Source organism: Anabrus simplex, chromosome 2 (genome assembly GCF_040414725.1).
Source record: "Anabrus simplex isolate iqAnaSimp1 chromosome 2, ASM4041472v1, whole genome shotgun sequence".
NCBI lineage: Eukaryota > Metazoa > Arthropoda > Insecta > Orthoptera > Tettigoniidae > Anabrus > Anabrus simplex.
This window is the reverse complement of record NC_090266.1, coordinates 319,280,764-319,306,314: the sequence shown is the minus strand read 5'-3', so window position 1 is coordinate 319,306,314 and position 25,551 is coordinate 319,280,764. Positions and strand designations below refer to the sequence as shown.

The 25,551-nt window shown below is 41.4% G+C and overlaps 1 protein-coding gene across 7 annotated transcripts in view; it reads left to right on the top strand.

Annotated features, from left to right (window-relative positions):
* LOC136864094 (transmembrane ascorbate-dependent reductase CYB561) overlaps positions 1-25,551 on the top strand; it is a 403,629-nt gene that overhangs the window by 222,906 nt on the left and 155,172 nt on the right. For 5 of the 7 annotated variants that reach the window (XM_068225782.1, XM_067140656.2, XM_067140657.2 and 2 more), the window contains exon 3: positions 4,668-4,707. The exons of the other annotated variants lie outside the window; for them this stretch is intronic. The gene's annotated coding sequence lies outside the window, so the exon portion shown is untranslated. The remainder of the gene's footprint in view (positions 1-4,667; positions 4,708-25,551) is intronic. 7 annotated transcript variants of the gene reach the window in all.

The window sequence follows — 25,551 nt, the reverse complement described above, 5'->3', positions numbered from 1 at the left end:
GGAAAAGCGGTTTGTGGGACATTAGAACCGCAGTTTGTTGGCAGACATGTTTTAGTCCTTAGATACACTGCTGAACATGAATTCAAACGGAAATCGTAAAAAATGTCGTTCTAAACGTCTCCTTGGGTCAAATTATATGCCTTTCTAAGGTTTTAAAATAATGTTTTTTTCGTAAATAATAAAACCTCTGGTTTGCGAAAAGTGTATGTGATGGAATATTTTAATTTGCAAATCCTTATTCCGTATAGTCTAGATGGTCTAGGGAACATTTTATATGTACATGAGGGCTCACCCTTTTTCTCTAGACCTTCCATATTTCTGTACAGAAATTGTGATAAATAAATAATACTAAGCCGCCTCTGTGGTGTAGTGGTTAGCGTGATTAGCTGCCACCCCCGGAGGCCCGGGTTCGATTCCCGGCTCTGCCACGAAATTTGAAAAGTGGTACGAGGGCTGGAACGGGGTCCATTCAGCCTCGGGAGGTCAACTGAGTAGAGGTGGGTTCGATTCCCACCTCAGCCATCCTGGAAGTGGTTTTCCGTGGTTTCCCACTTCTCCTCCAGGCGAATGCCGGGATGGTACCTAACTTAAGGCCACGGCCGCTTCCTTCCCTCTTCCTTGCCTATCCCTTCCAATCTTCCCATCCCTCCACAAGGCCCCTGTTCAGCATAGCAGGTGAGGCCGCCTGGGCGAGGTACTGGTCATACTCCCCAGTTGTATCCCCCGCCCCAGAGTCTGAAGCTCCAGGACACTGCCCTTGAGGCGGTAGAGGTGGGATCCCTCGCTAAGTCCGAGGGAAAAACCGAACCAGATGATGATGATGATGATGATGAAATAATGTTGTTGTTTGAGTCATCAGTCCATAGACTGGTTTGATGCAGTTCTCCATGCCACCCTATCCTGTGCTAACCTTTTCATTTCTACGTAACTATTGCATCCTACATCTGCTCTAATCTGTTTGTCATATTCATACCTTGGTCTACCCCTACCGTTCTTGCCACCTACACTTCCTTCAAAAACCAACTGAACAAGTCCTGGGTGTCTTAAGATGTGTCCTATCATTCTATCTCTTCTTCTCGTCAAATTTAGCCAAATCGATCTCCTCTCACCAATTCGATTCAGTATCTCTTCATTCGTGATTCGATCTATCCATCTCACCTTCAGCATTCTTCTATAACACCACATTTCAAAAGCTTATATTCTCTTTCTTTCTGAGCTAGTTATCGTCCATGTTTCACTTCCATACAATGCCACGCTCCACACAAAAGTCTTCAAAAACATCTTTCTAATTCCGATATCAATGTTTGAAGTGAGCAAATTTCTTTTCTTAAGAAAGCTCTTCCTTGCTTGTGCTAGTCTGCATTTTATGTCCTCCTTACTTCTGCCATCGTTGGTTATTTTACTACCCAAGTAACAATATTCATCTACTTCCTTTAAGACTTCGTTTCCTAATCTAATATTTCCTATATCACCTGCCTTCGTTCGACTGCACTCCATTACTTTTGTTTTGGACTTATTTATTTTCATCTTGTACTCCTTACCTAAGACTTCATCCATACCATTCAGCAACTTCTCGAGATCTTCTGCAGTCTCAGATAAAATAACAATATCATCGGCAAATCTCAAGGTTTTGATTTCCTCTCCTTGGACTGTGATTCCCTTTCCAAATTTCTCTTTGATTTCCTTTACTGCCTGTTCTATGTAAACATTGAAAAGGAGAGGGGACAAACTGCAGCCTTGCCTCACTCCTTTCTGGATTGCTGCTTCTTTTTCAAAGCCCTCGATTCTTATCACTGCAGACTGATTTTTATACAGGTTGTAGATAATTCTTCGTTCTCGGTATCTGATCCCTATCATCTTCAGAATCATAAATAGCCTGGTCCAATCAACATTATCGAATGCCTTTTCTAGATCTACGAATGCCATGTACGTGGGCTTGTCCTTCTTGATTCGATCCTCTAAGATCAGACGTAAAGTCAGGATTGCTTCACGTGTTCCTACATTTCTTCTGAAGCCAAATTGATCTTCCCCCAACTCAGCTTCAACTTGTTTTTCCATTCTTCTGTAAATAATACGTGTTAAAATTTTGCAGGCATGAGATACTAAACTAATAGTGCGGTAGTTTTCACACCTGTCAGCACCGGCTTTCTTGGGAATAGGTATAACAACATTCTGCCGAAAATCGGATGGGACTTCTCCTGTCTCATTTATCTTGCACACTAAATGAAATAACCTTACCATGCTGGTTTCTCCTAAGGCAGTCAGTAATTCAGAGGGAATGTCATCAATTCCAGGTTCCTTGTTCCTATTTAGGTCACTCACAGCTCTGTCAAACTCTGACCTCAAAATTGGGTCTCCCATTTCATCAGCATCAACAGCCTCTTCATGTTCCAGAACGAAATTATCTACATCGTTACCTTGATACAACTGTTGGATATGCTCCTGCCATCTTTCTGCTTTGTCTTCTTTCCCTAGAAGTGGCTTTCCATCTGAGCTCTTAATATTCATGCACCTAGATTTCCTTTCTCCAAAGGTTTCCTTGATTTTCCTGTATGCAGCATCTACCTTTCCCAGGACCATACAGCCTTCGACATCCTTGCACTTCTCCTTCAGCCATTCTTCCTTAGCTACCTTGCACTTTCTATCCACTTGATTCTTTAATCGCCTGTATTCTTTTCTGCCCTCTTCATTTCTAGCATTCTTGTATTTTCGTCGTTCATCAATCAGGTCTAGTATCTCCTGAGTTATCCACTGATTCTTAGTTGATCTTTTCTTCCTTCCTAACATTTCTTCAGCAGCCCTACTGACTTCATTTTTCATGACTCTCCACTCTTCCTCTACTGTGTTTCTTTCGGCCTTTTCATTTAGTCCTTGTGCAACATGTTCCTTGAAACGATCCATCACACTCTTTCCTTTCAACTTGTCTAGATCCCATCTTTTTGCATTCTTTCCTTTCTTCAATTTCTTCAACTTCAGATGGCATTTCATGACCAACAAGTTGTGGTCAGAGTCCACGTCTGCTCCTGGGAAAGTTTTGCAATCCAACACCTGGTTTCTGAAAATCTGCCTAATCATAATGAAGTCTATTTGATACCTTCCAGTGTCCCCAGGTCTCGTCCACGTATACAGCCGTCGTTTGTGGTGTTTGAACCAAGTATTGGCGAGGACTAAATTATGGTCAGTGCAAAATTCAACCAGCCGACTTCCTCTTTCGTTCCTTTGTCCCAATCCAAATTCTCCTACTGTGCTACCTTCTCTTCCTTGGCCTACCACTGCGTTCCAGTCTCCCATCACAATTAGATTCTCGTCACTTTTGACATATTGTATTAAATCTTCTATCTCCTCATATATTCTTTCAATTTCTTCATCATCCGCTGAACTAGTAGGCATATAGACCTGCACTATTGTGGTGGGCATTGGTTTGGTGTCTATCTTGGCGACAATAATTCTTTCACTATGCTGGTCGTAGTAGCTTATCCGCTGCCCTATTTTCTTATTCATTATTAAACCAACTCCTGCATTTCCCCTGTTTGATTTCGTGTTGATAATTCGGTAGTCGCCTGACCAAAAATCCTGTTCTTCCTGCCAACGTACTTCACTTATACCAACTACATCTAACTTTAGCCTATCCATCTCCCTTTTCAGATTCTCTAACCTACCACAACGATTCAAACTCCTAACATTCCACGCTCCGACTCGCAGAATGTCAGTATCCATCTTCCTGATGATCGCCCCCTCTCGTGTAGTCCCCACCCGGAGATCCGAATGGGGGACTAGTTTACCTCCGGAATATTTTACCCGGGAGGAAGCCATCATCAGTACATCTTTCATACAGAGAGAGCTGCATGTCCTCGGGAGGTGGTTACGGCTGTAGTTTCCCGTTGCTTTCAGCCGTGTAGCAGTATCAACACAGCTAAGCCATGTTGAGTATTATTACAAGGCCGTATCAGTCAATCATCTAGACTGCCGCCCTTGCAACAACCGAAAGGCTGCTACCCCCCTTTCGATGAACCATTCGTTAGTCTGGTCTCTCAACAGATACCCATCCGATATGGTTGCACCTGCGGCTCGGCTATCTGCATCATTGGGACACGCAAGCCTCCCCACCGCGGCAAGGTCACATGGTTCGCAGAGGAGGGATGAAATAATACTAAGTCAAATCACATAATTGCCGGGCTGAGTGGCTCAGACGGTTGAGGCGCTGGCCTTCTGACACCAGCTTGTCAGGTTCAATCTTGGATCAGTCCGGTGGTATTTGAATGTGCTCAGCCTCCGGGGGTGGCAGCTAATCACGCTAACCACTACACCACAGAGGCGGCTTAGTATTATTTATTTATCACAATTTCTGTACAGAAATATGGAAGGTCTAGAGAAAAAGGGTGAGCCCTCATGTACATATAAAATGTTCCCTAGACCTATCTTGGATCAGTCCGGTGGTATTTGAATGTGCTCAGCCTCGTGTCTGTAGATTTAGTGGCACGGAAAGGAACTCCTGCGGGACAAATTCCAGGACCTCAGCGTCTCCGAAAACCGTCAAAAATAGTTGATGGGACATAAAAACAATAACATTATAATAATAACATAAATGTATTCAGAGGGCAGACAAAACGTTATAATTTGTTATACACTGGTGTTGTTATTATTATGTGTCTTTTTTTTTCTGATAGGTACGGGGATCATTGGTAGATTTTCCTCTTCGCAAATTGGGTGAGTAACCAATTATTGTCTGGCTAAATATGACTTTTATTTATTTATTTATTTATTTATTTATTTATTTATTTATTTATTTATTTATTTATTTATTTACTTACTTACGTCTTTCACGCATCATGGCTGTGTAATTTCTATAATTTTGTTTTTATGGATGTTCCTAAATAGTACTCGTGACACGCTTATAACACATTAACAGCTGGATATTAATAACATTCCAAGGTCATATAAGTAAGTGATTAAATCGCATTAAATGACGCAGCTAGTTTCACATTCTCTGCCCAAATGTGCGGGTGACCTTCTACTTGGAACTTACTGACACGTTAATGAACATTCCGAGACTCTGGTGACGTTAAAACCAGACAGATTAAATATTAATACTATTATTTTGAAAGTCATGTTGTTGTGTATATGAGTGCTCTGAATTTTTGCATTGATATTAATGTTCCTTGAAGCATTGCCAAGCGAGCAATGGCTAATAGGACTAAGTAAAATGAAATGGCGTATGGCTTTTAGTGCCGGGAGTGTCGGAGGACATGTTTGGCTCGCCAGGTGCAGGTCTTTTGATTTCACTCCCATAGGCGACCTGCGCGTCGTGATGATGAAGACGACACATACACCCAGCCCTTGAGTCGGCGAAATTATCCCGACCCTACCGGGAATCGAACCCGGAACCCCTCTGATCAAAGGCCAGCACGCTAACCATATAACCATGGAGCCGGACATAGATCTATATGATTCACACACACAGCACAGAGAGCATGCAGGATATTTTTCGGCACTCCACCTTTGCAAGTCTTAGTGTCATCCCGCCTCATTTAAAGAAAGAAAGAAAGAAAGAAAGAAAGAAAGAAAGAAAGAAAGAAAGAAAGAAAGAAAGCAGTTAGTGTGTATTTTACTTGACTATTGCTATCCTGATCATAGCCACGGGAACTTCAATTTTACATGGAGCCCGAACCAAAAGAACGCAACTTTTTCTTTTAAAGAACCCCATGGTTCGAGTCGCAGTCATCTTGGAGAGAAACTAATGACGATGTCACCCGTCTAATCTAGAACGGTTAGCTGTATTTGAACATTTAAATAGTTTTCAGTTGGTTATTATAGTCATGAAATCAACATTATTTTGTTAATTATAATCTTTGTGTGCAAGGCTGTATCCAATATTTTCAAACAATTTTTGTGCAGAAAAGTACATTTTACAACTTAACGGGTTAAATAGAATGAATGGTAAATTCATAGCGGACTACTGGGCATGATACCGCGTGTGTAGTCCTCGAGGCAAAAAGTTCTGTCATTTGTTTAAAAATGAAGGTTACCAGAACACGTTTCCACAGTAATTATTAAAAATATTTACAGGTTTGAAACGTTTTTATTGGCTCAATAATATGAAAATATTTCTATATGGTTACTAATATGTTATTAAAAATAAGAAAAGGTCATCCCAGTGTCAGTTTTTTATTTAATTGTCTGTTCTGGTTTTTATGTTAGGCCTAAATGTGAATTTCATTAATTTACATTTAGAAAACTATGAATTTAAAAACACTGCATAAAAATCCATTTTTAACAGTATTCAGAATTATTGCAAAGTTAGGTACTTATAGCCCAGGTATCTTTCGTTATGTAGGCCACTATTAAAATATTTTTTTGCATTTTGGTAATGTTAGTGAAAAGGGGGGCTACTTCACGTCTTTTGACTCATTTATTTATATCAGCACTTCACTTTCAAAACCTGCCTGTCACGAATTCATTTTCTAAACGTGTAGATAAAGCATTCCGTTTTTACATTTCGCCATAAGTACCTAATTTTGCCTTTGGCATACATTTGTTGTAAGTCGCGTATAATTGGAAATCTTGTGGCTATGGTCACCATATCAACCGTCACGTAAGACTAGAAGTCCCGCTGCTGTGATCGCTATATCAACTGTCACGTAAGACTAGAAGTCCCGCTACTGCGATCGCTATATCAACCGTCACGTAAGACTAGAAGTCCCGCTGCTGTGATCGCTATATCAACTGTCACGTAAGACTAGAAGTCCCGCTGCTGTGATCGCTATTTCAACCGTCACGTGAAACTAGAAGTCCCGCTGCTGTGATCGCTATATCAACCGTCGCGTAAGGCTAGAAGTCCCGCTGCTGTGAATACTGTATCACGTCACATAAAGTACAACTTAGCTTAATAACTAATGTTATTTGCTTTACGTCCCACTAACTACTTCTACCGACACGAGGCTGACGTATTTGAGCACCTTCAAATACCACCGGACTCAGCCAGGATCGAACCTGCCAAGTTGGAGTCAGAAGGCCAGCGCCTCAACTGTCTGAGCCACTCAGACCTGCAACAACTTAGCTTGCTTTGAACGTCACGGACGCCAACAACATGGAGCAAACGCATTACAAGTCCCTCAGAAACCAACGACCTCAGCCAGAGTAGGCTATTTCAGTGTGCGTCGTCTCTCATTATAAATTAATTTCAGTACATGTGTACTAACATTGTATAGAATTAAAATTCCATATCGCTATAAGATATTAACAGTAAGGGTGAGTTTCTTCGACATAACTAAACAATACTAAGCCATCATAGGTATATGGCTATGATCGAACAAGACCGACTGCCAAAGGAATGGTGTAGTGAGATACCAGTCAGCTAGGATTCACATCTAATCATTAGCAGTAATAATAATAATAATAATAATAATAATAATAATAATAATAATAATAATAATAATAATAATAATAATAATAATAATAGTCGGGCTGAGTAGCTGAGACGGTAGAGCGCTGGCCTTCTGACCCCAATTTGGCAAATTCGATCCTGGCCCAGTCCGGTTGTATTTGAAGGTGTCCAAATACTCTAATGTTCATAAAAGCTAGAACACCTTGAAAGACTAGAGACAGGAAATTCATATTCACAGAGCATGTGCATTAATATATTCTGAAGAAATTTTTAGCATTTAAAATATGTCGGCCCACATCGAGAACTCGGTGCAACACCACCGACTGGTAAAATGTGCCTGCGGCTCACGTTATCGCTATAAACCGAAGGTAATGGATCAGTGTGACTTGAGCAGATGTGCAGGATGCCTCGCAGACGTATGCAAGAACCGTACCGTCAGATGAGTGAGTTTGAAAGGGCGCATTATTGGCATGAGAGAATGTGATGCATCCAACAGGGAAATTGCTGTTTATGTGGAACGAAGTGTGTCGGCAGTGCAACGGGTGTGTACAGAATAGTTCACAGAAGGCCATAGAACACGACGAGATGGGTTTGGTCGCACCACACAGAACCCCCCCCCCCTACCTCCGAGAAGATCGACACCTCATCCGAATGGTATTGCAGGACAGATCTGCGTCCTCCTCGGCTCTGGCGCGACAGTGGAACAGGGTAACACATCGTACACTATCAGGAGTGACAGACAGTCCGTCACCGTTTATTACAGTCTGGGTTACCGGAGCGTCGTCCACTTCTCCGTCTACCCTTGACTAATGTGCACAAACATGCTAGACTGCAATGGTGTATGGAACGACATCACTGGGGACAGGAATGGCAGCGGATAGTGTTTTCGGACGAATCCAGGTTCTGTTTGTTTGAAAATGATGGCCGCTTTTTGGTTCGCCGCAGACAGGGGGAGAGGCATCACATTGACTGCATTCGCTCAAGACATACAGCCCCATCTCAAGGCCTTATGGCATGGGGTGTTATTGGGTACAACCACAAATCACAGTTGGTGCGTGTCCTGGGCACTGTGACCAGTTTGACCTACGTGGATGACATCCTGCAACCCGTAGCCATACTCTTTCTGCTCGACACCCCACACGCCATATTTTGCTAGTGGCTTTACGTCGCGCCGACACAGATAGGTCTTATGGCGACGATGGGATAGGAAAGGCTTAGGAGTTGGAAGGAAGCGGCCGTGGCCTTAATTAAGGTACAGCCCCAGCATTTGCCTGGTGTGAAAATGGGAAACCACGGAAAACCATTTTCAGGGCTGCCGATAGTGGGATTCGAGCCTACTATCTCCCGGATGCAAGCTCACAGCCGCGCGCCTCTACGCGCACGGCCAACTCGCCCGGTACGCCATATTTCAGCAGGACAATGCCCGACCATATGGTGCTGCACGAGCACGTGCCTTCTTGTTGTCACAGGAAGTCAGACTCTTGCCCTGGCCCGCCCAATCACCGGACTTGTCGCCAATCGAAAATGAATGGGATATGGTGAAAAGACGGGTGCGGCGCTGTGACCCAATGCCAACCACCAAAGATGAACTGTGGAATCAGGTGAATACAACGTGGAAGGCTATACCCCAGGACACCATTCGTGCCTTATACGCGTCGTTGCCATCACGCATGGAGCAAGCTATCAGTGCCCATGGATGACCCAGTGCCTACTAGGAACAGGACACATGCTTAACATAGGTGACTGAAATGCTAATTGTTTCTGCAGAACATACTAATGAACATGTCCTGTTAATATGAGCTTCCTATCACTAGTCCTTCAGGGTGTTCTGGTTCTTATGAACATTAGTGTACGTCAGCCTCTTGTCGGTAAATTTATTGGCACGTAAAAGAACAACTCCAGGACAAAATTCCGGCACCTGGGCGTCTTCGAAAACCAAAAAAAAATATAGTTAGTGGGACATAAAACAAATAACATTATATAATAATAATAATAATAATAATAATAATAATAATAATAATAATAATAATAATAATAATAATACATATAGCTGTTATTAGCCTTGTGCAGATCCTCGGACGAGCGTCGGCGGTGACTGCCGTGTATAGGGAAAATGTGCGTTATTGCAGTGTCGTGTGTTATGTGAGAGTTGCAGAAATGTTGGGAATATCAAGTACGTCCTATTTCCGAGTCAAGGGAATTAACTCTTCTTGACTAGGACCGAACCCGGGACCCTGTGGTCAGAATCCCGAGATACTGACCACTCAGCCACGGAGCGGTGATTGTAATGGGGCCTGTGGTACATATATGTAGGAAATCTGTAAGTGTTGTGACTGACGGTACCATCAGAAGCATGGTGGAGGATGTTTACCATCTCTGCTTCTTATAAGGTTCACCAGAGTTTAGCTCATATTTAGCAGAAAATACGGTAAGTTACGAGTATCACAATTATAAAGTCAGTCCAATTTTGTCTTATTTCCGTACAAATGCTTGAAAAGAATGCATTTATGGGATCAAATTAGCTTTGTAAGTTACGCCTCACGACAGATGTACGAGGATACCCATTCTGGAGATGCGCGATTTGGAGGCCAGCGCGGCGCAGGCAGTGGATCCGCCGAATGTGGATTCACCGAGATATTTTCCCTCGTTGAGCCCGTGTCTGCAGTAAGTCGTAGTTATATTAGATAGGTTGTACTCGTCCCACCCTCGTTGACTGATCGCAGCAGTTCAGTAACACTTGTGGCGATATTGGATCATGTCGGCTTGAGCTAAGGAACTCCGTGTAATCGTGTGTGACGCGCATCTGCTCCCCCTCATTATGCGTGTCTGATCTGATTCTAATGAAAGCCAAGAGGATAATGTCTATGAGGGAGGGGCGCCTTGTCACTCGAACTTCATCTGGACTGCCGCGCGCCATAATTTGCTAATAGTTCCCTCAGAAATAACAATTTCTGTACTAAGAAATGTAAAATTTGCCCTACCTTTCCCGTCAGAATTAAAAACCTCCAGTGAACAAAATTTTTCTAATACTCATTTTGACAACGGAAAAAATTGATTTAGGTCTTCTGGAAACTGAGATCGAGACGAGAGTCGAACATCAATCCAAGTCAGAACCACTGCGTTTCTAAATAAGAATTTGTAAGCCTAGGCTGTATTTATTGTACTTCGTTACTCGGCTCTTCTTTCACACAAAATAAGTTCCACCGGGCGAGTTAGCCGTGCGCGTAGAGGCGCGCGGCTGTGAGCTTGCATCCGGGAGATCGTGGGTTCGAATCCCACTGTCGGCAGCCCTGAAAATGTTTTCCGTGCTTTCCCATTTTTACACCAGGCAAATGCTGGGGCTGTACCTTAATTAAGGCCACGGCCGCTTCCTTCCAACTCCTAGGCCTTTCCTATCCCATCGTCGCCATAAGACCTATCTGTGTCGGTGCGACGTAAAGCCCCTAGCCAAAAAAAATTCCTGCATATTTGTTCATCATTATAGCCGCCAGCATCTCCACTGTAGAGTTAATTATCATGATTATAAACATAATCATCAAGGACTACCTAACCCAGGCGGTTAAAACTAGAATCGAATCGATTTGCCGTCAGGAAGTCGAGACTTTCGCATCTAAAGAAGCACATGATCTTGGAGAAAGGAGCCACAGGATGATAGGGGAGGGTGGGTGGGGGGGCGGCAAAGGCACTCGAACCTACAACTAATCATTCTATCCCACGTAGTGGGTCTAGGTTATCTTCCACTCCTCCAGGGATTTTCACAGCCGCTGCGGCCTTCTAACCGCAAGTTCGTCATAGTGAGCACTTTGTTAGAAAACGGGGACAATAGGGAAACACGGAAAACCATCTTCAGGGCTGCCAGTGGTGAGGCTCGAACGTTCGAATCCATCATCTCCCGAATACAAGTTTATAGCTGCGCGGCTGTACCACATAGCCAACTCGGTCGGTAGAAAAACGGTTTTTTTTGCTAGTGGCTTTACGTCGCACCGACACAGACAGGTCTTATGGCGACGATGGGATAGGAAAGGGCTAGGAGTTGGAAGGAAGCGGCCGTGGCCTTAATTAAGGTACAGCCCCAGCATTTTCCTGGTGTGAAAGTGGGAAACCACGGAGAACCATCTTCAGAGCTGCCGACAGGGGGATTTATTATTATTATTATTATTATTATTATTATTATTATTATTATTATTATTATTATTATTATTATTATTGAGAGTTGCTTTACGTCGCACCGACACAGATAGGTCTTATGGCGATGATGGGAGAGGAAAGGCCTAGGCATGGAAAGGAAGCGGCCGTGGCCTTAATTAAGTACAGCCTGGTGTGAAAATGGGAAACCACGGAAAACCATCTCAAGGCTGCCGACAGTGGGGCTCGAACCCACTATCTCCCGAATACTGGATACTGGCCGCACTTAAGCGACTGCAGCTATCCAGCTCGGTAGGGGTATTTGAACCCACTATCTCTCACAGCTGCGCGCCCCTGACCGCACGGCCAACTCGCCCGGTAGAAAAAGGTTTAACGTCACTTCATTTATCATAGATATTGAGGGACTCCGGGTTGTGAATAAGGGTTCTTTAATAGGCCAGTCGCTCACTTTTAATCATTACTAGCTGTTGTAGGCCTACCCGTCGTTGTTGGGGCAAAATTACCAGTACTTAGCATGTGCATGAGATTATGAGACACGTAACTGGGCATCCTTCTCCATGTCAGTGGTTTATCGTGGCGTTCTTGGGTTTCTCTGGCTCTTCGCAGTTTCATATTCTTTGGCATTATTGCTGCTCTTGGTTTTGTATCTTTCGTATGGTTTAAAAACGAAGTATTGTATCAGAATAAAATTCGAAAAGTACAGACAGCTCCTACAATGCATTTAATATTTCGCTGGAATGATCTCCACAACAAACTCTCATTCGGCTCTTTCACAAGACCGACGCTAATATTTCACTTATTTTTCACTGTACTTTAAAAAAGTTTCCCCCCCCATGACGTAAGAGCCCCGAAGGGCCAAGGCCAACGAAGCGACCACTGCTCAGTCAAAAGTCCTGCAGGTTACGAGGTGTCGTGTGCGCGGCACTACGAATTCTCTCGGCCGTTATTTTTTGCTTTCTAGACCGGGGCCGCTATCTCAACGTCAGATAGTTCCGCAGTTGTAATCGCGTAGACTGAGTGGACCTCAAACCAGCCCTCAGATCCAGGTAAAAATCCCTGGCCTGGCCGGAAATCGAACCCGAGGCCTCCGGGTAAGAGTACGGCACACTTCCCGCACACAGCGGGGCCGGCAGAAAAAAGTATAGAAGTTATATATTCTAAACAAATTTTGTAATGAGCAATGTTCCTGCAAAACCAACCGTCAAAGAGATGCATTGAGTTTTTTTATTATAGGCCCCCTCTGAGCCCCCCCCCTCCTTTGCTGGACTTTTTGAACAGTTTATAGCTAAGATCATACTCGCCCGTATATTGCATTTAAATACCAAGTTTCATAAAAAATAACTACCGATCAATTTTCCTGTGATGATGTAACTGAACTGAACACGATATACTGTAGGTCAGCTGTGTCCTATCCGGTATAAAAACTATGTATCAGGCTAATCAATCAGCGCTTCAGAAGTCAACTAACACATGACATATTGGGCACTGTGCGTGGTGTTGCTTCAGTAGTAACTTGTTGCACAAACCAAGCTCACGGAAGCCCAGCTGGCAAGAAAAGTGTAATTGCGCTCGTGCAGTTCCTGGTTTATTTCTGGAGGTACGAAAAAAGTTGAAACTAACCTTGAAGTTCAGCAAAACACTTCCATAAATCAATAATTAATACGAAGGGCGTCCACAAGGGAGAGTCGACTGTCAGGCTTACGTCAGTGTAGAAAGAAAAGTTACATAGGTTACTTCAGTATTACGACTGAAATTACACCCTTACTCACCGACCTTGAAGTATTCTCTGGTTACCTCTACGGCAAAGTTCTGCCGACGTGAGAAAGAGAAATTCATTGGGTTAATCATATTAGCGAAGTAGTTAAAATTAAGTTTTGACAGGAGTATTTTTTGATAAATTATTGTAGACAACCTCGTACTTTTCAGCATTTAAGGACACTTTTATTTTCCGTCCCTTGGAGTAGGGAAAATAATAGTAATCCACCAGCTGTAATAATCACATAACCACATTTCAGTTGAGAATCGTAGTGTAAATACGGTATATTAGATAGTATCTTGCCTGTTATATTCGTATGTATCTTTGTGTACGGTAACCCTTTCGATACTTTAGCATTTAATCAAACGGCAGGTTTCATATCTGTTAGAGCATAGCAGGATAAAGTACTAATAATAATAATCTGTTTACGCGTTTAACTTTGTTGGTAATCCTTGAGTAGTTCTTGCGAATTTCAAACTTTAGGCTTATTTGCAATTTTCATTTCTATTGTAATTAGGATACGTCTGAACGAATTTTAAAAATTCTTGTAGTGTATTGTAGTAACTTATTAGAAATTAGAGTGCTTATTCTATTATTTTGAGTAGAACAATGGAATCTCCCATGGCCAGGGACTCAACCCTACCCACCTCATTTGATCCCCTCCCCTCCTGCTCAGCCCTATCAATCCTTACAGCTGCAGAAGCTACTTCCTCCTCCCTTTTCTCCCTCCCGTGACCCTGTTCCACCTGTCTTTTCCTATCGACTACTCCACATTTCCCTTTTCTACTTTTTCCATTCCTCCTACTTCCACACATCTCAGCAAAAGTTCCCTGTTCCTCATCTTCCCTCGGTTGTTCTACCTGCAGTGACTCGTACCGATTTCTCACAGACACATGTCTTGAATTCTGATCCTGAATGGAGCCCTTAGCCTGCAATCTCCTTCCCCTTACAACATTAGACCACCTGTCTTCTACAATTCCCCCCTTTCCTTCCGACCCCTCTTTTACACCTACTGTACCCTCTGCATTGTTTGAGGGAAGCCTACTTTCTTTCCTGTCCTCTGAGAGAATCCTAATTATCTCCCTTAAGCTCTCCAACTCCTCCCTCATACTCCTTAATGCCTGGCCACACCCACAGTTCCTACACTTGCACTCCTTAGCCATTCTTTACTGAATAATGAAAAGAAAATGAAAAAAATAAGATAGCTTATTCTGTGCAAAATAAAAATGAAAGGAAAGAAATATTGTCTAGGATAGTTCACAAAGGTCACACGACACTATGTTAATTAATATAGGTTACTACTACACTACAATACTACTTAATTCTACGATTTTTTAAATTCTACAACACCCTAACAGGATGAAAATTGCTGTTAATTACTGGAAACAAAGAATAATACACAAGAATTACACAATTTTTAACTGCAGTTATGTCTACCCTAATTACTACAACAGAATTTTAGTAAGAGATTTACTACAGATACGGTACTATGCTACACAAATTTCACAGTAATAGAATAAACACACTATTTTCTAATAGTATACCGTATTATAATACGCTACAATAATTTTCAACTACATTCAGACTAAGTTCAGATACTACAATACACTACAATAATTTTAAACTACGTTCAGACGTATTCTAATTACAAGAGGTTATTACCAAGCACAAACAGAAAAGAAAATTGCCATTAAAGTTCCATATTCGCAAAACTACTCAAAATAATAGAATAAGCACTCCAATTTCTAATAAGTTACTATACTACACTACAATAATGTTTAAACTACGTTCAGATGGATCCCATTTACAATAGGTTATTAAAACAAACCAAAACAAACCCCATGGCACTACAGCCCTTGAAGGGCTTTGGCCTACCAAGTGACCGCTGTTCAGGCCTAAGGCCTGCAGATTATGAGGTGTCGTGTGGTCAGCACGACGAATCCTCCCAACCGTTATTCTTGGCTTTGTAGGCCGGGGCCGCTATCTGTCGGTCAGATAGCTCCTCAATTCTAACCACGTAGGCTGAGTGGACCTCGAACTAGCCCTCAGGTCCAGGTAAAAATCCCTGTCCTGGCCGGGAATCGAACCCGGGGCCTCCGGGTAAGAGGCAGGCACGCTACCCAAATAACACGTGGCCACCACAATAGGTTATTACTAAACATAAATAGAAATGAAAATTCCAATTAGGCCTAAATTAGATATTCGCAAGAACTACCGGTACTCAAAGATTACCAGCAAAGTTAAACACGTAGACAGATTAATATTAGTACTACTTTATCCTACATGGTTCATGTTTGTGGGTTACTGTAGTCACGTCCTAGTTCGTGAACCATGGGCAACGGCTGAGTGGCCTAGTAAGTGGTCCTGAGAGTCGGGATACCAGTTGCTATGGAATGGAAGTGGGCATCTCGGACATATTCTGAGTCATAGCCCTCTTTGTGCTCAGGCGGCTAGGACTATACAATTCACCGGTGGTCCATAACCCGTTAGAGGAGAGATCCTCACTTGGACTATGTGCAAGTAGGGTAGCATCCTGCTTCATGAATTAACCGAGCTCAGAACACTTTAAGCAAACCTCAGACCTATGGGAGTAATGGAGTCCCACTCCCATTTGACAGGCGAGGGACTCCTTGGAAACAACTTGGCGAACGAAATGGAATTCGATGGGGAGCTATCAATATTAATGGGGCTTATGGAAGAAAGAAGGTAGAATTGGCTGAGTCGGCAAAGAGGATGCATCTGGATGTGCTAGGAGTAAGTGATATTCGGGTAAGGGGAGATAACGAGGAAGGGATAGGAGATTATAAAGTGTACTTGACGGGTGTTAGAAAGGGAAGGGCAGAATCTGGGGTAGAGCTCTTTATCAGGAATACCATTGCACGCAACATAGTTTCTGTTAGGCACGTAAATGAGCTAATGATGTGGGTAGATTTGTCAGTTGGAGGAATTAGGACTAGAATTGTGTCCGTGTATTCACCATGTGAGGGTGCAGATGAGGATAAAGTTGACAAGTTTTATGAAGCATTGAGTGACATCGTGGTCAGGGTCGACAGCAGGGATAGAATAGTGCTAATGGGCGATTTCAATGCGAGAGTTGGGAATAGAACTGAACGATACGAAAGGGTGATTGGTAAATGTGGGGAAAAAATGGAAGCTAATGGGAATGGGAAGCGTGTGCTGGACTTCTGTGCTAGTATGGGTTTAGCTGTTACGAATACATTCTTCAAGCATAAGGCTATTCACCGCTACACATGGGAGGCTAGGGGTACCAGATCCATAATAGACTATATCTTAACAGATTTTGAATTCAGGAAATCTGTTGGGAATGTACGAGTTTTTCGCGGATTTTTCGATGATACAGACCACTATCTGATCTGTAGTGAACTAAGTATCTCTATGCCTAGGGTAGAGAAAGTGAAATCTGTATGCAAACGAATAAGGGTAGAAAATCTCCAGGACGAGGAAATTAGACAGAAGTACATGGATATGATTAGTGAGAAGTTTCGAACAGTAGACAGTAAGCAGGTTCAGGATATAGAAAGTGAATGGGTGGCATACAGGGATGCTGTACTAGAAACAGCAAGGGAATGCCTAGGAACAACTGTGTGTAAAGATGGAAAAAGGCGAACATCTTGGTGAAATGATGAAGTGAGAGCAGCCGGTAAACGTAAAAAGAAGGCTTATAAGAAATGGCTCCAAACAAGGGCCGATGCAGACAGGGAAAGAAGCAGAGCGAAACAAATAGTTGTCGAATCCAAAAAGAAGTCATGGGAAGATTTTGGTAATAACCTGGAAAGGCTAGGTCAAGCAGCAGGGAAACCTTTCTGGACAGTAATAAACAATCTTAGGAAGGGAGGGAAAAAGGAAATGAACAGTGTTTTGAGTAATTCAGGTGAACTCATAATAGATCCCAGGGAATCACTGGAGAGGTGGAGGGAATATTTTGAACATCTTCTCAATGTAAAAGGAAATCATCCTGGTGGTGTTGGAAACATCCAAGCTCATGGGGAGAAGGAAAATGATGTTGGTGAAATTATGCTTGAGGAAGTGGAAAGGATGGTAAATAAACTCCATTGTCATAAGGCAGCAGGAATAGATTAAATTAGACCTGAAATGGTGAAGTATAGTGGGAAGGCAGGGATGAAATGGCTTCATAGAGTAGTAAAATTAGCGTGGAGTATTGGTAAGGTACCTTCAGATTGGACAAAAGCAGTAATTGCACCTATCTATAAGCAAGGGAACAGGAAGGACTGCAACAACTATAGAGGTATCTCATTGAGTAGTATACCAGGCAAAGTATTCACTGGCATCTTGGAAGGGTGGGTGCGACCAGTTGTTGAGAAGAAGTTGGATGAAAACCAGTGTGGTTTCAGACCACAGCGAGGCTGTCAGGACCAGATTTTCAGTATGCGCCAGGTAATTGAAAAATGCTACGAGAGGAATAGGCAGTTGTGTTTATGTTTCGTAGATCTAGAGAAAGCATATGACAGGGTACCGAGGAAAAAGATGTTCACTATACTGGGTGACTATGGAATTAAAGGTAGATGATTAAAATCAATCAAAGGCATTTATGTTGACAATTGGGCTTCAGTGAGAATTGATGGTAGAATGAGTTCTTGGTTCAGGGTACTTACAGGGGTTAGACAAGGCTGTAATCTTTCACCTTTGGTGTTCGTAGTTTACATGGATCATCTGCTGAAAGGTATGAAATGGCAAGGAGGGATTCAGTGAGGTGGAAATGTAGTAGGCAGTTTGGCCTATGATGACGACTTGGTCTTAATGGACGACTGTGCCGAAAGCCTCCAGTCTAATATCTTGGAACTTGAAAATAGGTGCAATGAGTATGGTATGAAAATTAGCCTCTCGAAGACTAAATTGATGTCAGTAGGTAAGAAATTCATCAGAATTGAATGTCAGATTGGTGATACAAAGCTAGAACAGGTCGATAATTTCAAGTATTTAGGTTGTGTGTTCTCCGAGGATGGTAATATAGTAAGTGAGATTGAATTAGGATCGTCACAGAAGACAGGAAGGAAGATAGGACTCCCTCAAACAATGTACAGGTTACAGTAGGTGTACAAGAGGGAGGGGAAGGAAAGGGAGGAGTTGTAGAAGACAGGTGGTCTAATGTTCTAAGGGGAAGGAGAGTGCAGGCTAAGGGCTCTATTCAGGATCAGAATTCAGGACAGGTGTCTGTGCGAAATCGGTACGAGTCACTCCAGGTAGAACAACAGAGGGAAGATGAGGGACAGGGAACAGTTGCTGGGATGTGTGGAAGTACGAGGAAGGGAAAAGGTAAGAAAGGGAAATGTAGAGTAGAGGATAGGAAAAGACAGGTGAAACAGGGTCATGGGAAGGAAAAAAAGGGAGGAGGAAGTAGCTTCTGCAGCTATCAGGAAAGATTGAGCTGACCAGGAGGGGAGGGGATCAAATGAGGTGGGTAGGGTTGAGGCTCTGGTCATGGGGGATTCCATCGTTAGACACGTGGGGAAAGTGTGTGGAGGAAAGGGAACCAGGGTAGAATGTTATCCAGGAATTAGGTTGAGGCAGATGTTGAGGAAAGTAGAAGAGAGGGAGGAGGGGAAGGAGAAGGTGGTAGTGTTTCACGTTGGTACCAACAACGTAAGGCAAGCTGATATAAGTAGCAACATAGTTGGAGATGTGTGGGATCTGGTAAATGCAGCACGATTGACGTTTAAGAAAGCGGAGATTGTTATTAGTGGAATATTGTGTAGGAGGGATACTGACTGGAGGGTGATTGGGGATTTAAATGAGACTATGGAGTGGGTATGTGGGAAACTGGGAGTGAAATTTCTAGATCCTAATGGGTGGGTAGGAGAAAGGGATCTGCGCTCGGATGGCCTTCATTTAAACCGCAGTGGTACGTATAAGTTAGGAAATTTGTTTGGAAGGGTAATAGGGAGGTACATTCAGGGAAACGCGATGGCCAAGGAAGCGGTGATAAGGGAACAGGGAACTGGAAATCAAGCAGGGATGACATAAAATTGTTAGTGTTGAACTGTAGAAGTATTGTAAAGAAAGGAATAGAATTAAGTAATTTAATAGATATATATTTACCAGATATTGTAATAGGAGTTGAATCGTGGCTGAGAAATGATATAATGGATGCAGAAATTTTCTCACGGCACTGGAGTGTGCATCGGAGAGATAGGATAGGAATGGTGGGAGGGGGAGTGTTCATTCTGGTGAAAGAAGAATTTGTAAGCTACGAAAAAGTTAAAGATGAGACACATGAAATTCTAGGTGTAAGGCTCATTTCTAAAGATAATAGGCAACTTGATATATTTGGAGTGTACAGATCGGGAAAGGGTAGCACTGACGCTTATTCGGAATTATTTGATAGGATAGTCAGCTATGTGGGAAACGACATGGAAAGAAATGTGATTGTAGCGGGAGATCTGAATTTGCCAGATGTCAATTGGGAAGGAAATGCCAACGACAGGAAGCATGACCAACAAATGGCAAATAAGTTAATATGGGAAGGACAGCTGATTCAGAAAGTGATGGAACCAACCAGAGGGAAAAGTATCCTGGATGTCGTGCTGATAAAACCAGATGAGCTCTATAGGGAAACTGAAGTAATAGATGGTATTAGTGATCATGAAGCTGTTTTTGTGGTAGTTAAAAATAAATGTGATAGAAAGGAAGGTCTTAAAAGTAGGACTGTTAGGCAGTACCATATGGCTGATAAAGCAGGCATGAGGCAGTTTCTAAAAAGTAACTATGATCGGTGGAAAACGGTAAATAAAAATGTAAACAGACTCTGGGATGGGTTTAAAGAAATTGTTGAGGAATGTGAAAACAGGTTTGTGCCTTTAAGGGTGGTAAGGAATGGTAAAGACCCACCTTATTATAATAGAGAAATAAAGAGACTAAGAAGGAAGTGCAGACTGGAATGAAATAGAGTTAGAAATGGCTGTGGAAGTAAGGAGAAATTGAAGGAACTTACTAGAAAATTGAATCTAGCAAAGAAGGCAGCTAAGGATAACATGATGGCAAGCATAATTGGCAGTCATACAAATTTTAGTGAAAAACGGAAGGGTATGTATAGGTATTTTAAGGCAGAAACAGGTTCCAAGAAGGACATTCCAGGAATAATTAATGAACAAGGGGAGTGTGTATGCGAGGATCTTTAAAAGGCAGAAGTATTCAGTCAGCAGTATCTAAAGATTGTTGGTTACAAGGATGATGTCGAGATAGAGGAGGAGACTAAGACCAAAGAAGTAATAAAATTTACATATGATAACAATGACATTTACAATAAGATTCAAAAGTTGAAAACTAGAAAAGCGGCTGGAATTGATCAGATTTCTGGGGATATACTAAAGACAATGGGTTGGGATATAGTACCATATCTGAAGTACTTATTTGATTATTGTTTGGTCGGAGGAGCTATACCAGATGAATGGAGAGTTGCTATAGTAGCCCCTGTGTATAAAGGAAAGGGTGATAGACATAAAGCTGAAAGTTACAGGCCAGTAAGTTTGACATGCGTTGTATGTAAGCTTTGGGAAGGCATTCTTTCTGATTATATTAGACATGTTTGTGAAATTAATAACTGGTTCGATATAAGGCAGTTCGGTTTTAGGAAAGGTTATTCCACTGAAGCTCAACTTGTAGGATTCCAGCAAGATATAGCAGATATCTTGGATTCTGGAGGTCAAATGGACTGTATCGCGATTGACCTGTCTAAAGCATTTCATAGGGTGGATCATGGGAGACTACTGGCAAAAATGAGTGCAATTGGACTAGACAAAAGAGTGACTGAATGGGTTGCTATATTTCTAGAAAATAGATCTCAGAGAATTAGAGTAGGCAAAGCTTTATCTAACTCTAATAACTAAGAGGGGAATTCCTCGAGGCAGTATTATCGGACCTTTATGTTTTCTTATATATATAAATGATATGAGTAAAGGAGTGGAATCGGAGGTAAGGCTTTTTGCGGATGATGTTATTCTCTATAGAGTGATAAATAAGTTACAAGATTGTGAGCAACTGCAACGTGACCTCGAAAATGTTGTGAGATGGACAGCAGGCAATGGTATGTTGATAAACGGGGTTAAAAGTCAAGTTGTGAGTTTCACAAATAGGAAAAGTCCTCTCAGTTTTAATTACTGCGTTGATGGGGTGAAAGTTCCTTTTGGGGATCATTGTAAGTATCTGGGTTTTAATATAAGGAAAGATCTTCATTGGGGTAATCACATAACTGGAAATGTAAATAAAGGGTACAGATCTCTGCACATGGTTATGAGGGTGTTTAGGGGTTGTAGTACGGATGTAAAGGAGAGTGCATATAAGTGTCTGGTAAGACTCCAACTAGAGTACGGTTCCAGTGTATGGGACCCTAACCAGGATTACCTGATTCAAGAACTGGAAAAAATCCAAAGAAAAGCAGCTCGATTTGTTCTGGGTGATTTCCGACAAAAGAGTAGCGTTACAAAAATGTTGCAATGTTTGGGTTGGGAAGAATTGAGAGAAAGAAGAAGAGCTGCTCGACTAAGTGGTATGTTCCGAGCTGTCAGCGGAGAGATCGCGTGGAATGACATTAGTAGACGAATAAGTTTGAATGGCGTTTATAAAAGTAGGAAAGATCACAATATGAAGATAAAGTTGGAATTCAAGAAGACAAACTTGTGCAAATATTCATTTATAGGAAGGGGAGTTAGGGATTGGAATAACTTACCAAGGGAGAAGTTCAATAAATTTCCAATTTCTTTGAAATCATTTAGGAAAAGGCTAGGAAAGCAACAGGTAGGGAATCTGCCATCTGGGCGACTGCCTTAAATGCAGATCAGTATTGATTGATTGATTGATTGATTGATTGATTGATTGATTGATTGATTGATTGATTGATTGATTGATTGATTGATTGATTGATTGATTGATTGATTGATCAAGGTGTAGTAAAGCTAATGCAGTGATCTCGCAGTTGCGATCAGCAGTATTCTGTAAGAAGGAAGTCAGCTCCCAGACGAAACTATCTTTACATCGGTCTGTTTTCAGACCAACTTTGCTTTACGGGAGCGAAAGCTGGGTGGACTCAGGATATCTTATTCATAAGTTAGAAGTAACACACATGAAAGTAGCAAGAATGATTGCATCGTCGCCATAAGACCTATCTGTGTTGGTGCGACGTAAAGCAAGTAGCAGAGAGAGAATGATTGCTGGTACAAACAGGTGGGAACAATGGCAGGAGGGTACTCGGAATTAGGAGATAAAGGCTAATTTAGGAATGAACTCGATGGATGAAGCTGTACGCATAAACCGGCTTCGGTGGTGGGGACATGTGAGGCGAATGGAGGAGGATAGGTTACCTAGGGGAATAATGGACTCTGCTGTGATGGGTAAGAGAAGTAGAGGGAGACCAAGACGACGATGGTTAGACTCGGTTTCAAATGATTTAAAGATAAGAGGTATAGAACTAAATGAGGCCACAACATTAGCTGCAAATCGAGGATTGTGGCGACGTTTAGTAAATTCAGAGGCTTGCAGACTGAACGCTGAAAGGCATAACAGTCTATAATGATAATGTATGTATGTATGTATGTATGTATGTATGTATGTATGTATCCTACTATGCTGTAATAAAATGAAACTTGCCGTTTGCACAAAAATACACACGAATATAACAGGCAAGATACTATCTATTATACCGTATCTACACTACAATTCTCAACTGAAATGTGGTTATGTGATTATTACAGATGGTGGATTACTATTATTTTCCCTACTCCGCGGGACGGAGAATAAAAGTGTCCTTAATTGCTGAAAAATATGAGGTGGTTTACAATAATTTCTCAAAAGTATTTCTGTCTAAACTACGCCAGGAACTTGAATTTCAATTATTGGGATGTAGGAACTTGCTTATTAGTTAACCGCTCATAAATACTGAAAGATCGAGGGTGTAAAATATAAATTACGAATACTATAACTGCCTACTCAGAACTACAAATGATCGGAATACAAAAATTTACAACAGTATCGCGTTATTTAAAGAAGTTATTACCTTCGTGATAGGTGGGACCGTTGAACTGCTACTTGAAATACCCTGTGAAATGCCTGCACTAATAGACTATAACCGCCGCCGAAGTTACGACTCTGTTTAACATCCCGTCTTTGTAAGTATTTTATCAACAAACCTACTGATATTTTAATAATAATATTAAAAAGAAAGAGGTATTTCTTCTTTCACGCAGTACTATATTACCGGTTGTAATCTAGCGAACGCCTACGGAACTACTCAGTGTGAAAATTGTAAATCAATAACACTAATCGCAGATTACTACAAACAAACACTAAACACCAATCTCTCTCTGTCTGTCTGTCTGTCTGTCTGTCTGTCTGTCTGTCTGTCTGTCTGTCTGTCTGTCTGTCTGTCTGTCTGTCTGTCTGTCTGTCTGTCTGTCTGTCTGTCTGTCTGTCTGTCTCTCTCTCTCTCTCTCTCTCTCTCTCTCTCTCTCTCTTTCTCTCTCTACTAAATGCATCCAACAATGATATGGAAAGAGGGAGAAAGATAGAGTTGAAATAATAATGCTCACCTTAGAGATGTGATGGACCTAATTTATAGCCAATAATCCACACAACCGAATTACCAAACGTTTATTCAAATATGAACTTACTAAATACGCTGACGTGTGTAGCGGAGCTCAGATTGCTATAATTAATTTCTAAGAAATAATTTCAAATTATACTTCTATTTTGTGTTCTTGCTAGAACTACTATTGTGACAGATTTTGATTTTGATTTTAGGTTGACAGTACTTGGTAAGCAGTTGACGAGTCATATTTGTTATTATTATCATGCTTCATTCAGTCATGAGAGGTTACTTAAACCATTCACAACCATGATTTACATCAATCTTGGTCATGGACGGCGTTGATTTTCACGAGAGTAATCAATGCGGTGTAGGATAGCGAATGCATTATGCATTGTATTTATTTGAGAATATTGACGTTCACGTGCGTGTAATGGAATGTAAAAAAGCTACTTAGGATTTTCTGTGTGTTTTACTTCAGATCCATATTCCTTGTTTTGTTTTAGCTAGTGTAGGTGCTGACTAACTGTGGCGAATTGTACAAATATTTTTTCTTGCTGTAATTTTACGGATGATTTCCGTGGTGATGGAAATATAGTAATTAAGGGACGAGAGCTTGCGTCAATTCAGATAAGCAACGTCGTAGAGTCACACTTATTATCGTAGTCCGCAGCAAACATAATCACAATACTCTTGAACAGCATATTTGCCATTTTAATATTGATTATATGAGAAACTAGACCAAGTTAATATTGATTGTATGAAATTAGACAAAGGTAATCCTTATAATAATTTGTTTTTAATGCAACAGGTCTAGATATGGTAAATTTGGGTCCATGCCAGATCAGTAACAAGTAATATTGGTATTATTGTAAGTAAGGTGCTATAAAACAGCTGTTTAGTTGGGTAGTTATTTAAATTATCTGGAGGTAATGAACCTCGAAATATTAGGGTTCGACACGGTGGTCTGAAATTTAGTTGGCATAATCGGTGAGTTTATCTTTCACGCACTGGCAAATTTATACTTGGAGTCTCACTTCATAGAGTCAGTTGAAGGCATCCAGCCGCCTACTGTTCATTGCAAATTAGAGGAAATTGTAATAAGGTAACATTTATACCATAAAAAGAGAATATACTGAGTTGTCTTTTGTTTATATTGGTGATTTCAGTTGATTTTGAGATGTGGTAATTTTAAATTAATTTATCTCATTTTTTTTCTATTGACATGTCTGGATTTATTTGAGTGAGTAGCCACACAAATTCATTGATGCCAAGCTGTGGTAGGTGTCACTAAGTTAATGTTAACGTCACTTTGATGGTTATAATTTTATATAATTAAGTATACCTTATGAATTAATTTGTCAAAGCCAATGGAACACCAGTTATTATCTGTAAATTAATCTTGAGGTTACTCAAGTATTCGGGATATCGCTTCGTTGAGTTTTACTTGCCATACACGATTGGAATTTAATTATTGATTTAACTTAATTCATTTTATTTTCTCAATTTCTTTTATTTAATAAATGTAATTTTATACCAGAGTCTGGGCCAGTTTGTTGTCATTTGAGTAGATTAGAATAGCCTAGTAGTAATACCTTCCTCTTATTTTATGCACCTACGACAATTTCGAGAACGTCACCACGCCCTGAAGAAGAGAGTCATCTGCGGTGAGTACATTTTTATTTAGGAAGCAGCCGCGGCAGAACCCAG